Genomic DNA, 13,413 nt, shown 5'->3' with positions numbered 1-13,413 from the left:
TCTGATGGCTTGATTGCTTCTTGTATCCAGAGAACTGGTTGGTTTTTCTAGTTCCGGAATTGCAAGGATGGAATGATGTTTGAATCTCAGCAGTGTTGGGCAAACGAGACCTGGAAAAGTTGATCATACCTAATAGTCGATTTCATAAACGCCTAGGATCCACTTCGCCGCGCTGATAAAAAGTCCAAAATCACGTAAACGTTGAAACATAATTCTGAGGTGCTGCATGTGCTATCCAGGTGTTTCTGGAAATATAACCGATGGATTTGAGAACGAAGTTAAGTCCTCGCAAGAACGTGTCAATATAACGCTAAAAGGTTTTGGCAACGTTACAAAGTCCAAACCTCATCTCACTTGACTGAAAAATTGTGGAGCCATGGAATATTGTAACGTTCAGAAATCGCGGCTGCATTAAGATCTTGGTAGTCGCCGTTACTTTTGGGGGGCTACGTGTGATTCGCTGGACCAAGGCCTATTCGAAAGTTAGAATTAACCGCTGTCAATGTAGCGCTGAAAATCTGCGTAGGCAGAACCCGGAAAACTATCCTCAGTAGATTCAACTCCCAGCATATTCTTTAAAATTTTATGCGGACGGAAAAGTCTTGCACGCGTTCGACCACGACGGGAGTTGTGCGACCAAAATTCCATGCATAAGGACTGGTATTAGTGCGCGTATGTGATGTTATGCGTTAGTGTGCGCCAACGTGGTTGCAAGCACATGGCTGCGAATTACTGCGAGCACGTGGCAGATATGTTATAACAATAGATATTGCACAGCTGTTTATGGCTTCGCACATCCTAGCAGGAACGAAAGACAGAGATTCCTTAAAGATTCATTTCGGAGAGACAAGATTTTCGCCTACTACTTGTAGTCCAGCCTAAAATTAATAGGCAAAGGGTGGCTTCCTCCAAAGTTCAAATTTTGGTTTTAAGCGTAACTATATACTTGAAGAGCGACTTACCTCCTTCATCAGTACAAAACCAACTAGCTGGAGGAAGCTAGCTACCTTTGTACTGATAACTATAAATGTTTAAAACCAAAAATTGTAGTTTGGAAGAAGCTTCATTCATTTCGGATTAATGGTAATAGATCTTAATGTAATCACTAAGCGAATGATGCTCCAAAATTCCTGTATGGGAAATTTCGTGGAAGCAAACACACACAAAATTCTTGGAAATGAGGAGGAAATAAGTAGATGCATCCAAGATCAATCTTTCGGATGCATCCGTTTCCTGCTGATATAAGATGAAAAAACACACACAAGAAAACCATCTAGGCGACATGGACATATCGACACACTAACACCACTTACCTACCTCGTCCCTACCCGAAAGGTGCACAATAAAATTCCGTGCCCTTTGCCGATGAAGTTGCTCCTCCTTTGTATAGTCTTCGTGGCCTGGGCTATCTTCAACTTGTGAGAAGAAAGGCGAAGGGGTACGTGAGTTACTTCAAAACCTGGACGATGACGACATTCTTGTGGACGGAAATTCCTATCAATTTGTTTGTCGCCTTCCTGTTTTTCAGATCAATGAGGATTGTAAAGCAAGAAATGAAATCTATAAAAAAGTTGACTGACGGTTTCATCCAGGACAGAGGCAACTCATCAGACGCTTTCACCTCTGTCCTGGGAACAGGGTGACCGAAAGTAGCGACAGGTGTTTTTTTAGGGGTAGGGTAGGGGAATGCATTTACGCACACAGTGCTCGTCGGACTACCAACTAAACATCTCCCCATCGTCAGAGAGCTAGCCTGGAACCGTTTATCACATTACTTCTGGCTAGTCTCCGAACTCTCCCGCCTTGTGGAGCCTTCAAATCAGGGAATTCCTTTCACCAACGGGAGGGGAGAGGACGAAGGGAATTGTCAGTTCAGGGAACCCCCTGCCATCCGGGTCCTCCACCGGTCGAGTTCTATCTTCTTAGCAACGAGAAGGACCCGAACGTAATGGGCAACATGACTCCACCTGTCAGCAGTCCTCAGCATCTCTTCGACAATGTAGTCTGGAGAGAGATCCCCTGTGATTAAATAGAGCTGCTGACGAACCCCATCCTACCTTCCACAAGAAAAAAAGTGTGGTGAGCGTCGTCCAGAACTCCATTGCAAAACACACAATCCGGAGAACGTATCTTTCCAATCTTGTGCAGGTAAGACTGAAAACTTCCATGCGCACTTAAAAATTGGCTAAGGAAATATTCAGTCTCACCATGCTTCCGATTCAGCCACGCATATAAGTTGCCGATGTCAGTCTATCTGCCTCTAGATTCATTTTGCCAGGAGAGCTGCCACTCGTCTAGAGTGCGTTGCCGTTCTTCGCGAGCAACCACCTCCCTTGCGCTTGTATATGGCTTGACGCTCCTTAGCAAGAAGGGCAACGGGGATCACACCCGCGATCACCATCACGGCCGATTCAGAGACAGTGCGGTACGCAGACGCCACCCGCAAAGCTCCCCGTCTCTGTACTTGCGCGAGACGTTTACGATATACCTCCTTGTTAAGAGCGCCAGCCCATACCTCTGCGCCGTAGAGCACGACAGACTGCATTGAACTCATCAGGAGACGTCGCCTGCTAGACGTAGGACCCTCAATGTTTGCCATTAGCCTGCTTAACGCGGAAACTCCAGCTGCAGCCTTGGTCGCTGCTGCTTTGATTTGCTCAAAAAAGCTCATCTTTGAGTCAAGAGTCAACCCGAGGTACTTTACCGCTGATTTTGACTCGATTATCGACGTTGAAAGTATTATCTAGTGTGCCTAGAATGTCTTTCCGTCTTACGGAATTAAAGGGTGCTCGGCCTTAAGTGAACGGGGTTTCCGCAGAGCCCCGATTTTTCGAGTTACCAGTTTGTAACCGAGTCCCCACGGATCCCCATTCACCTCGTCAACCAGATCTTGCCAGCTGCTCTCTGCTTCGCTCTTGTTTATTGCGCTGCGGAGGCTCCTTTCGGCTGATTTGTACTCCGTCATTATGGTACATGCTTCTTCCCGGTCGCCTAGACGTTGTGTTAAGCGGCGGTACCTGTGACACTCCTTCCGGAGCTCTGCGATTTCCACTGCCCACCAATACATGGAAGGTTTGCCGCGCCTCGATGTCTTCCTGGGCATGGAGACTCCGCAGACCGTCGTTATCAGGTTCATAACTGAATTTACGACAGTGTCAGCTGCGGCGCCACCGCCCCCAGGAGTACTCTCCAGCGTGGCCTCACCTGTTCCCAGAGTTTCGAAAAACTTCCCGGTGTTCACCTTCGCGACGTTCCATGCACAGAAAAATCGCCAGGGTGGCGCACATCGAGAGTTTGTGTCCACCACTTCAAAAGCAATGTATTGGTGGTCACTTGCCGAGAAGTCTTCCAGAACTCGCCACCCGTCCACCAACGACACCAGTGATTCCGACGCGAAGGTTACCTCTGGAATGCTTCTCTCTAAGCCCGGGCGTCGGAACGCTGGGGTGGATCCGGTGTTTAGAAAGTAGCGACAGGTGATAATCGCTCCATTTATACTACTTTCGGTCACGCTATTTCCAGAGCAGAGGTGAGACAGCGTCTGATAAGTTGCCTCTGCCCTGGACGAAACCGTCAGTCAACTTTTTTTTATAAACTTGGGTGTTTAACCCAAAAAAAACGAAACCGTGGACCACGAGAGAGGAAGTAAGTTGCTTCACAAGTGGTCCGCTCAGTCATCAAATGGATGTGGACCCAGGACTCCCAGCATCCTCAACAAAAAAAATGAAGTCTGTTTCAAGAATTGGTGCTGCTACATCAGCAATGATAAAAAGCCAAGCATAGCAGCGTCGAAAATCTAAATGTCATTAAAGCTTTCGGTACGACTCTGGGTTCCATGTTTGTGTCAACTTACCGCGTGGATAAAACATAAACGTGCGCTCGAAGGAGGGGGTTTCCTAGTTTCCCTTGTTTTTATTAAGGGACTTGTACCAACCGCTGACTATTTGGCAAATCCTGGTGCGGTATCCAAAACATCGGTGGTAATAGAATCTCCTGGGCGCAGAATGTGAGCTGCCACAAGGGTTGGACTCTCCTCTGCTTTGGCCCCTAGATCTTGAACGTGTCTGTTGGAGATAAATGGCAGGATTTTCACTCCCGAGAGAGTCGTGGTGAAGAAGACATCATATATTCGCTTCCTACGGTGGAGATAACATATTAAGTATGCGCTCTTTTAAGGCTTTATATTTATCCGGGTTGAGAATAAGGTCCTTGCTCAGAAAGACGCTAGCGATGTGCTGAAACTTTCTGATGTCTCATGCTATCTTGTTGAACAAGAATGTTAACTTGACCATAGCGAAATAGGGTCGTCGTTCCAGAGCACTATACCGAGTTCTCAGCTCCTGCTGTAGGCCGTAAGCCACGATCTCCCAGTTCACCCCGTTGCATTCCAAATTTCTTATCGAAATAAAACTTCATTGGCATACTATCCTTTCGTATCAGAAATTCGGGATACTTCCTAGAAGTAATGTCAATCTTCCTTCAATTTAGGCAGCTCCCCACCTCCCTGATATTACCTTCACCTCCGGAAGAACCATCAGGAATTTTGTTGATTGCTGTAATACACTACCCAAGCCTGTCTTTGAAGACTGACAAAGTATATCTTAAATGGGAGCAAAAAAATATATTTAACTTCCAAGGCATTTTCCATGATCTTCAGAAATTTATTCCAATTTCAGATTTCGAATATTGGAAAACCATTTCACATATCACTTCACTTCACTTTACTTCTCATTTTCTACACGTTGGGCAGCATTGTGGATATGGTTTACGCAAGTTAACTGGTTGCTTCCTACAGCCCTCGGTAGATATTATAGGGCACCTGAAAAAGTTCAGATAATTTAGGAGCCTTCTCCAAACATCAGATAATGGTAGTTATTTACGAAAGTTGAACTCGTTGCCCGCGTGAATTACACTGTAAGGATACACATTGACCAATCGGATTATAAGACGTGCCGGCATTCCAGTAATGCTGCGTTGGGGCGTCGAAGCATCTTAATGGAACTTGAGAGATATCTTTGAGTTTTTCACTTTTTTTCATAAGATCACTGAATACCTCTTCCAGCACCTGTCACGCAGGTAATGTAGAAAATCCCGAATATAAGAATAGATAAATGAAAATATTTCATTTTAATTCACTTTAATTCTTTTGATTTGTCAATACACCGTCAATTGAACTGGCTTAAACTTGGTAGATTTGCAATTGATCGCAATTAATTAGTCTTTTTGATTCAGATTTATAAACTGATAAGACACTGAGCTTTCTATGCTTTCATTTTATTTCGTTTCTATCGAGCGAATTTAATCATGTTACTTGTACGGAGGCTAGAAACTAACATTTCTTTGATTTTAGGGCTTTGTACAAATCTTCCAACAAGAGGTACCATTTTAATCTGACAGAAAAAAGCAACGTTTTCGTAATAACACACATCCAAAATCTCCGAAATATCAGCTGCTCCCAGCAATACTTGCATACATAATGTTTCGCATTAGCCAGAAACCGACGCGAAAAATGCATTCACTAATACATAGCATCAGTTCTATTAACCAGTCATACGAAGCATGAGAAAAGCAACAATAAAACGATAGTTAGTTTAGTTAACTGGGGATAGCCGCAGCTTCAAGCACTCAGGCCATTGTTAGACCCATTGTACTATCCCCGTAAGTTGCCTATTCAATGGCTTCCCGCCTACGGTGTTCGCCGGCTTTAGCGAATCTTAGAACATTCTCCAGAGGCAGAGAGTGTGCAGATTCTTCATTGAAGAAAACCTTGCCAAGGTGTCTTCGTCTGAGATCTGAGGATGTCGGGCAGCTGCATAAAAAGTGCAGGGCCGTCTCCTCCTCCTCCTCACATTGGCTGCACATAGCCGAAACCACTACCCCAATCTTTTCCATATGGTAGTTTAAGGAGCAGTGTCCCGTCAAAAGCCCTACTAGGGTTTTCATATCCCACTTCTTAAGGGACAACAGAAATGCCACCCTAGTGGCCCTAGGCTCTTTCACAAGCATTTTCGCTTGCCGGCAAGAGTCCAAATTTCTCCACTCGGTTGTTTGAATCCTTGCAATTTCACCCTTCAGAGTAGACTTGACAGTAGATGGTCGGATTCCATGAGCTGGTTCTGGCCTGCCATTGTGGATCCAGACCCTCGGCGAGCCAGTCTGTGAGCCTCCTTATTACCGGCGGTGTTAGAGTGCCCCGGCACCCACATCAGGAATGTTTCGTTCAGTCGGCCAAGTTTCAGCAGCACCTGATGACAACTCTACACCAACTGGCTTGATATGTCGTTGCCACTTAGTGCTGATAATGCCGCCCGACTGTCGGAACAGATTCGAACTGTGCGACCCCTCCATTTCTGTCGCAGACATTCTTCTGCTGCCAATGAAATGGCATATATCTCCGCCTGGAATATGGTAGTCATTTTTCCGAGGGGTCGGGCCAGTTCTATAATCGGATTCTCCCAGAACACCCCTGCGCCCGATCCATCCTCCATGACTGAGCCGTCGGTGAAGATTATTAGGTCTGTAATCTGAAAAGACTCATGACCCCTTGTCGATGGTGATTACGACAGTATATGTCTTTTCAAAGACGAATCTGGAAACCATATGATCGGTCGGCATCAGGGCCATCGGATGTTTTTCAAGGAATTTCCAGATAGACGCATGACCGTTTGATTGGCCGCCTTTCCACGCCCCAATGGTATCGAGCCTATATGCGTCGTTGGCCGCTTTCCGTTTCACCTCCAAGTGAATGGGGGGTAAATTTAGGATAGCTTCAAGTGCCGCAGTCGGCGTAGTACTCATTGCTCCAGTAATACTTAGGCAACCAAGTCTCTGAATCTGCGTTAGCAGCTTCCTGTTGTTAGCAAAGTTCAGTCTTGGCCACCAGATGATGCATGCATACATCAAAATGGGTTTTATTATGATTGTATACATCCAGTATATCCGTTTGGGTATAAGCCCCCAGGTCTTACCTATCGCATTCCTACAGGCCCAGAGCCATCTGGAGGATTTCTGATATTGTTCCTGGATATGATGCTTCCACGTTAACTTGAAGTCGAAATGTACTCCTAAGTACTTGACTGTTTGTGCCAGCTGGATTTCCGCTCCTGCCAAGGTGGATAGCGTATAGCTGCCCCACCTGACGTTCCTAGTGAACATAACTAGTCCAGTCTTCCTAGCGTTCACCGTGAGACCATTGCGGAGGCACCAGCTGTGGATTACATGCAGAATTGCATTCAAGCGGTCACATACTGTGTCCGCAAACTTGCCGGTAATTATTACAGCTAGGTCGTCTGCAAATGCTTGCGCGAAGACTTTTTTGTCCTCCAGGAGCCACAGCATGGTATCCATTACCAAGAGCCATAACAGTGAAGAGAGAACCCCTCCCTCTGGGCAGCCCCTGAGACATCCTGCTCTGGCCGACCGTTATGTGAATTTTTCTCCACTCTAGCATGTGAGCGATCCAACTGATTAACAGTGGTCCGATTCCATGCTGTCTTGCCGCATCACAAATTCCGCGAATGATTGAAGGCACCTTCGATGTCCATGAATGCGCCTAAAGCGTATTTTTTTTCGGACATCGTCTTTTCAATTTTTGCCGTAAGTTCATGGAGTGCTGTCTCCGTGGATTTACCTTTCTGGAAGGCGTGTTGTCTATGGCGAAGTGGCTACTTAGGAATGTGTGTATCCCTTATGAACCGATCTACTAGTCTTTCTAGTCCTTTTAGCAGAAAGGACGTTAGGCTGATCGGTCGAAAGTTTTTTGCGTCTGTGTAGGTGGGTTTTCCTGGTTTGGGAATGAACAACAGAGGCATGCACGATATATATTCCGAATGTGTAGACCCAGGGCATCCATTCCCTCTATTACTAGCGCAGGGATGATGCCATCCGGACCTGCAGACTTGTATCTATGGAACGAGTTAAATGCCCATTTCATTCGCTCCAGTGATACTACTTTGCATGCCAGATTCCAGTCTCTCGATTGAGGGCTGTATGCACCTGTTGGCGCCGAGATTAGATTTTGGGTGCTGCCTGGGAAGTGCACTTCAAGCAAATGGTTTGCCCTTTCTTCATCGCTTTCTGTGTACTTCCCATTCTGTAAACGTAAATAACCCAGTTTCTGGCTACGTTCTTTGACCAGAATCCGCTTCAGCTTTGAGGTTGCCTCAAGAGAGTTAGTCTTTTCGCAAAAGCGTCTCCAAGATGATCGTTTAGCCGATCTTATGCTCTTCTTTAGAGCCCTCAGTGCTTCTTTATAGCGATTCCAACTAGTGCCTGATTCATCCTTCAGAGCACGATTGAGGAGCATCCTTGTCGTTCTCCTCTGTTTTGTCAAATCCGAGTTCCACCATGGTGTTTTATCCTTCTTTGGCGTCTTGAGTAGACAGCTTTCTTCGAAAGCTTCTCTCATGCTAGTTGTGATCATCTGGGTTGTCTTCTCAATTCCAGCAATGGATTTGATGCGCTTCCCAGAGATCGTGACTCGAACGCTCAATTCTATTTGATACATCACCCAATCTGTCTGCCTCGGATTCCGAAATGGAGTGGGTGGAGGTGGACCCATGCCCATAACGAAATCAATGCGTTTGTGATCCGAGAGTGTGATACCATTTGATACTCTGCGATCAGAGACGCGACGTAAGGAGATGCCACCGTGATGTCGATGACCTCTCGCCTGACAACGTTGAAAAAAGTGGGTTCATTACCCACATTTAGGATCTGCAATAAAACGATAAGAAAAAAAAGAAATTTTCTATATTAGAATTGAAAATAGTTAATCTGCCCTAAGGTTTCGAGGAGGTTTCCGCCTGCAAATATTGAAGTTCCACAATGTTCCCTTTACACTCGCTTGCATGCTTCTTTGCTAGATAAGCTCGAGAATATGGAGGATCCTTTTGAACGCTTCGGTCCCTCTCGTCTTATTCACGTGTCCTTAAATCAATGCCTAGGTCCATACCAGAACCCGAAAAACAGACAAAAGGGGCACAGAAACCTATCAGAACAAAACACCCGATCTAATCCTGGGAATAAAAGAGAAAGGAAAAAGAATTGACGACCCTACTGCACACGTGGAACAGTAAAAATTCGGGCCCAAGTGCAGATGTCGAGAGCCAAGATCGTCCACGAATCACATACTTTAAGCACTTTTGCATTGACACTTTCTTGTCGGGCAGTGAAAAGCACTTTAAGTTGAAAATATTTTTCAAATGGTGTATCCGATGTGAGTCGGCGAGAAACGAGGTACTGCCGAAAGTGATGATGATGTTATGGGTTAAGTGAAATCCAAATTTCTAGCGTCCCCCAGCTCGGCGAAGGCCATCAACCTCGACAAAGAGACCTATTTGAGCCCGCCCCCAACGCCGAACTTGAAGGAGTCCTCACGTCGCTCCAAGATCTTAAAGGGACCCTCATATGGTGAGTGCAGCGGCTTCCGAGAAGCGTCCACCCTTATGAGGACCTGTGTCCATGTCTCCAGATCCCTGGGGGTGTTGACCTCCGGCATCGTATGTCGCGCTCCTGAGCAGACGCATACTGGAGTCGCTTAACCCTGCTCTAATATCCAGCACAAGGTCGGAGGGTTTTCGTAGATTCTCCCCGTTCACCATCTCCGCAAGGCTGGTCGTGAACTCCTTCTGATGGGCTGTGGGAAGCCGAGGAGGACGAAAGGCAAGGACCGCCACCACGACGGATCGTCGCGAGTCATTAAGACGGCGTTTTGTGTCCGGTGCCAACGTTCCAGCATCCCATTGGATTGCTGACAATATGCAGTGGTCCTGTGACGTTTGAAACCCGGGAGTTTACCTAATTCCAAGAAAACAGTAGACTCAAACTGCATTCCCTAGTCCATGATGATTACGATTGGTACACCAAAGCATGGGATCCATTCTCGACAAAAGGCCTCGGCACATAATTGTGCCCTAATGTCATTCAGAGTGATTGCTCCAGGCCACCGCGTAAACATGTCAATAATTATGAGGCAATGATGTCGAGGTGGATGGTGTGGCCAGAAGTATTTTCCGGTGACAAATCCGTTTGTCGTGCAGCGTAAGTAGGAGTTTAAGCCGAAGATAGGAAACCTCTTTAACTTGTATTTGGAGGTTGCCCTCAGGCAAGTTCTGCATCGTTTTTCTGCGCCTCGGCGATTTCCATATAATCGACCGCGCCAGGCGCTGTAACCTCGTGATAAAGCGTCCGCAATGACGTTGTCTTTTACTGATACGTTTTGGATATTTGAAGCAAACTGGCTAATAAAGCTCAGTTGACGGGTATACGCTTTCTCGGGCTTTTGTTTAAGCGCGAAAGTAAGGGGCTTGTCGTGCGTGAACACGGTAAACGGCCTGTCTTCAAGGGTAAAGCGGAAATATTTAATGGAGAAGTACGCGGCGAGTAGCTCACGATCGTAGGCGATCGTTGAGATGAATTGAGTTGTTTCGAAAAGAAGCTCAACGGTTGCCTGGTGGCACTGTGTCTGAGGCATCGACAAACACGACTAGGAGTGCTCTGACCGAGGAGAGTCTTTCATTTTGGGCACAGACAAGTAAGTGTTAAAGCTCGCTTGGGGATGAGCAGCCTTGAGAAGGAAACGATGATAGAAATTCAACGTGCTCAAGAACCTTCGCACATTCTTCACCTGCTTCAGTAGGAATTTGCATTTTTCAACGTTTAGAACGAGCCCGATCTCAAGGAGATGTTGAAAAATACACTCAAGATGGTCCAAATGCTCAGATTCGGAAGAAGAGACGACCAAAACATCATCCATGTAGACTAAACAGAAATTTAAATTTCGTAGGGCAAGGTGGATGAAATGTCTGCGCCGCGTATGACAAGCCAAATGTCATCCTAGTGAACTCGGAGAGTGCAGATATCCGTTTTCGGTATGTCTTGAGCTGTTGGAAGATCTATAAATACCCTGCTCCATGAGATCACCAAACTCTTTCTTTGCAACAGGTAGCTTCTGGAGTGATGGGGGACGCACCTTTGAGAAGTTCGGAGAGCCGGTAGTGTTGATATGGTGCTGCACATCGTGCTGAGAACTCAGTCTTTCAGTCAGTATTTTCGGGGCCAATAAGGGTCCCAGCGTGCGACTACTCGAATGTCCTTTTCGGAAAGTAGACCTCGACCCTGACTGCGATCGAAATCTACCTTCCGAACGCAAAGCGCCTACAATCGCCATTGACTTGAAATCTCCGACCTATCGACGTGAGTCTCTAAATACTTCTGTGACCACGACCACAGCCGTGGCGGGCAGCACCCCCAACGACCCCAATTCCGCGCAGACCAAGATATCGCGGGTGCTCTCCGGAAGCTACTGCAACCAGAGCATTTTCAAAAGCTCTGAGGCGACCTTATCCTGCCTCATTTCTCGAAGCAGCTGACTGGGGGTACGGTCGCGACTAGCACGATCGTCTCTTCGTCGAGACCGATAAGTGCGTGATTAAAACCCATAGCGTCCGTTGAGATGCCTGCGAGCGTAAATTACACCTCCAATTTTCGGAGCAACGCCGCCGGATTGCGCCACCAAAAGGGCAGCACTCTCATTACATCCCCCCCCCCCCCCTCCATGCAGAATCGCCAGTTCCGATCAATGTAATGCTGTTTAGCCCGCGGTGCACCCGATGAAGGCAACAAATTTCAACTTTTTTTTGTAGTATTTCTCTTCAAAGTTATATTTTGGTTAACAAAAGGAAAAGTTCACACAAGCGTCGAGAGTTCAGAGCGGATAGTAGAAGTCCTTGGTTTGTCGTAGGTTCAATGGTGTACAATTATTGAGATTTGCGACAATGGCATAATCAATGGTCTTTGCAACAGTACAATAACGAACACCATCCTCTGGCGAGGAAAATTGATACGACCAAAAAAAAATTCTCAAGCATTTGACGTTCACCTTCCTTTTCTAACGAACTTCTCACACCATAATTCTACCGAAGCGAGATCCTTCACAGATAAACACTTGAACTGGAATTAACGAGCAATTTGAATCAATCCTGAGCATGCGACCACGATCCAATCAAACCAGCAAAAAGAAAAAATATCAATGACAAAATGCAACCCTGGCAGGCTGCACTTAACATTTTTCTGTGATTTTAGCACGATTCACCATACGCTCTGATAATAACTATTAGTTTTTTTGGCGGTCTGGTAATTCAGTCCTCACACGACCTCCCCGCAGTGGCCGCTGGAAACCGTCTTCGGACAGGCCAAGAGTGTGTAGGACAGCGCTGGGAGTAGGCTCATCCAACTAGCCAGGATCTACTTGCCTGCTGATAAACCGACGAGAGGAAAAGAGGTGGTGATGCCAGGCGCATCGTCGGAGATTGAGCTGCTGGCATCCAGCCAATAGACAATAGCCGTCGAGGGCAGTACAATCGGTGCCAGCCGTAGCACTACTGTGCTGAAACCAACCGCAAGGACCTCCCGAAGCGAGTAGTTTCCAACCTAGAATCCACTACCGTCAAGCTGAGTGTAGCGAGTACAAGACATAGTACTCCTAACCCGAAACCGTTAACGTCCGAGGAACCCTGAAAAGTAAAGACCGACAAAAACGTCGGTCACCGGAAACCGGCTAAGAAGCGAATGTCCACTGGTATCCTGCTTAAGAGCCAGTACCAGAAGGCCACGTATATTCTCAGCAAGATTGCTAAGAATGAGGAGAGTGGGATGAAAAGACCTCGCAGACGAACAAAAAGTGAAGTCCACTACCCTCAAACGCAATCGATCTCAAGGCGAGGTCGAACAAAGGCACAAGTGGAGCAGAGTGGGCAAGAGCTCGGGCGCTAAGCAACCTCTGGAGAAAAGTAAGCAGAAATAGCCAGCCGACCAGCCTCCAACTGCGAAACTCTGCAGCGACACGCCCTGTAGTTACTTACATGCGGCACTGGCAGATGGCAATTCCGCTAGCGGCAAACTAGCGCCGGAGCTGGTCCACACTGTTGAGGCCAGGCTGTCAGAGATGGCCATCTTCGCCAAGGGCTAATACGTGGAATCCATCCCCTACTTTCATTCCTCTCAGGTGGCCCGTGGGTTCCACGTTATAGCTTGTGAGGACCAATTCTTTAGAAACTTTCTCGTTCTGGGAGGGCGTAAAGCTGAAAGTCATCCCCTACGACGAGATTCCCAGGAGTCCGGTCGCTCGCAACTGGTTGCCGAAGATCTGCTTGGATAAGGATAAGCTCGTTAAATCCCTGCGCTTTCAAAACCCCTGGATTTCCATGGACGGTTGAGTAGGAGGAAGCACAGACAAATAGCCAAACCGTGCCTGGAGGCACTGGAAAAGATAGACTATAAAGTGCGGTTCGAAGTCAGGAACGCAAACGTGAAAATGTTCCGCTTTGCAAAGCCGGACGAGGACCTGGATCCAATCGACGCCACTAACCTGTTAGAGGAGATGGGGATCGACGGTCTAACGGGGACTGGCGA

This window comes from Hermetia illucens, chromosome 4 (assembly GCF_905115235.1).
Source record: "Hermetia illucens chromosome 4, iHerIll2.2.curated.20191125, whole genome shotgun sequence".
Classification (NCBI taxonomy): domain Eukaryota; kingdom Metazoa; phylum Arthropoda; class Insecta; order Diptera; family Stratiomyidae; genus Hermetia; species Hermetia illucens.
This window is presented reverse-complemented; position numbering follows the sequence as displayed.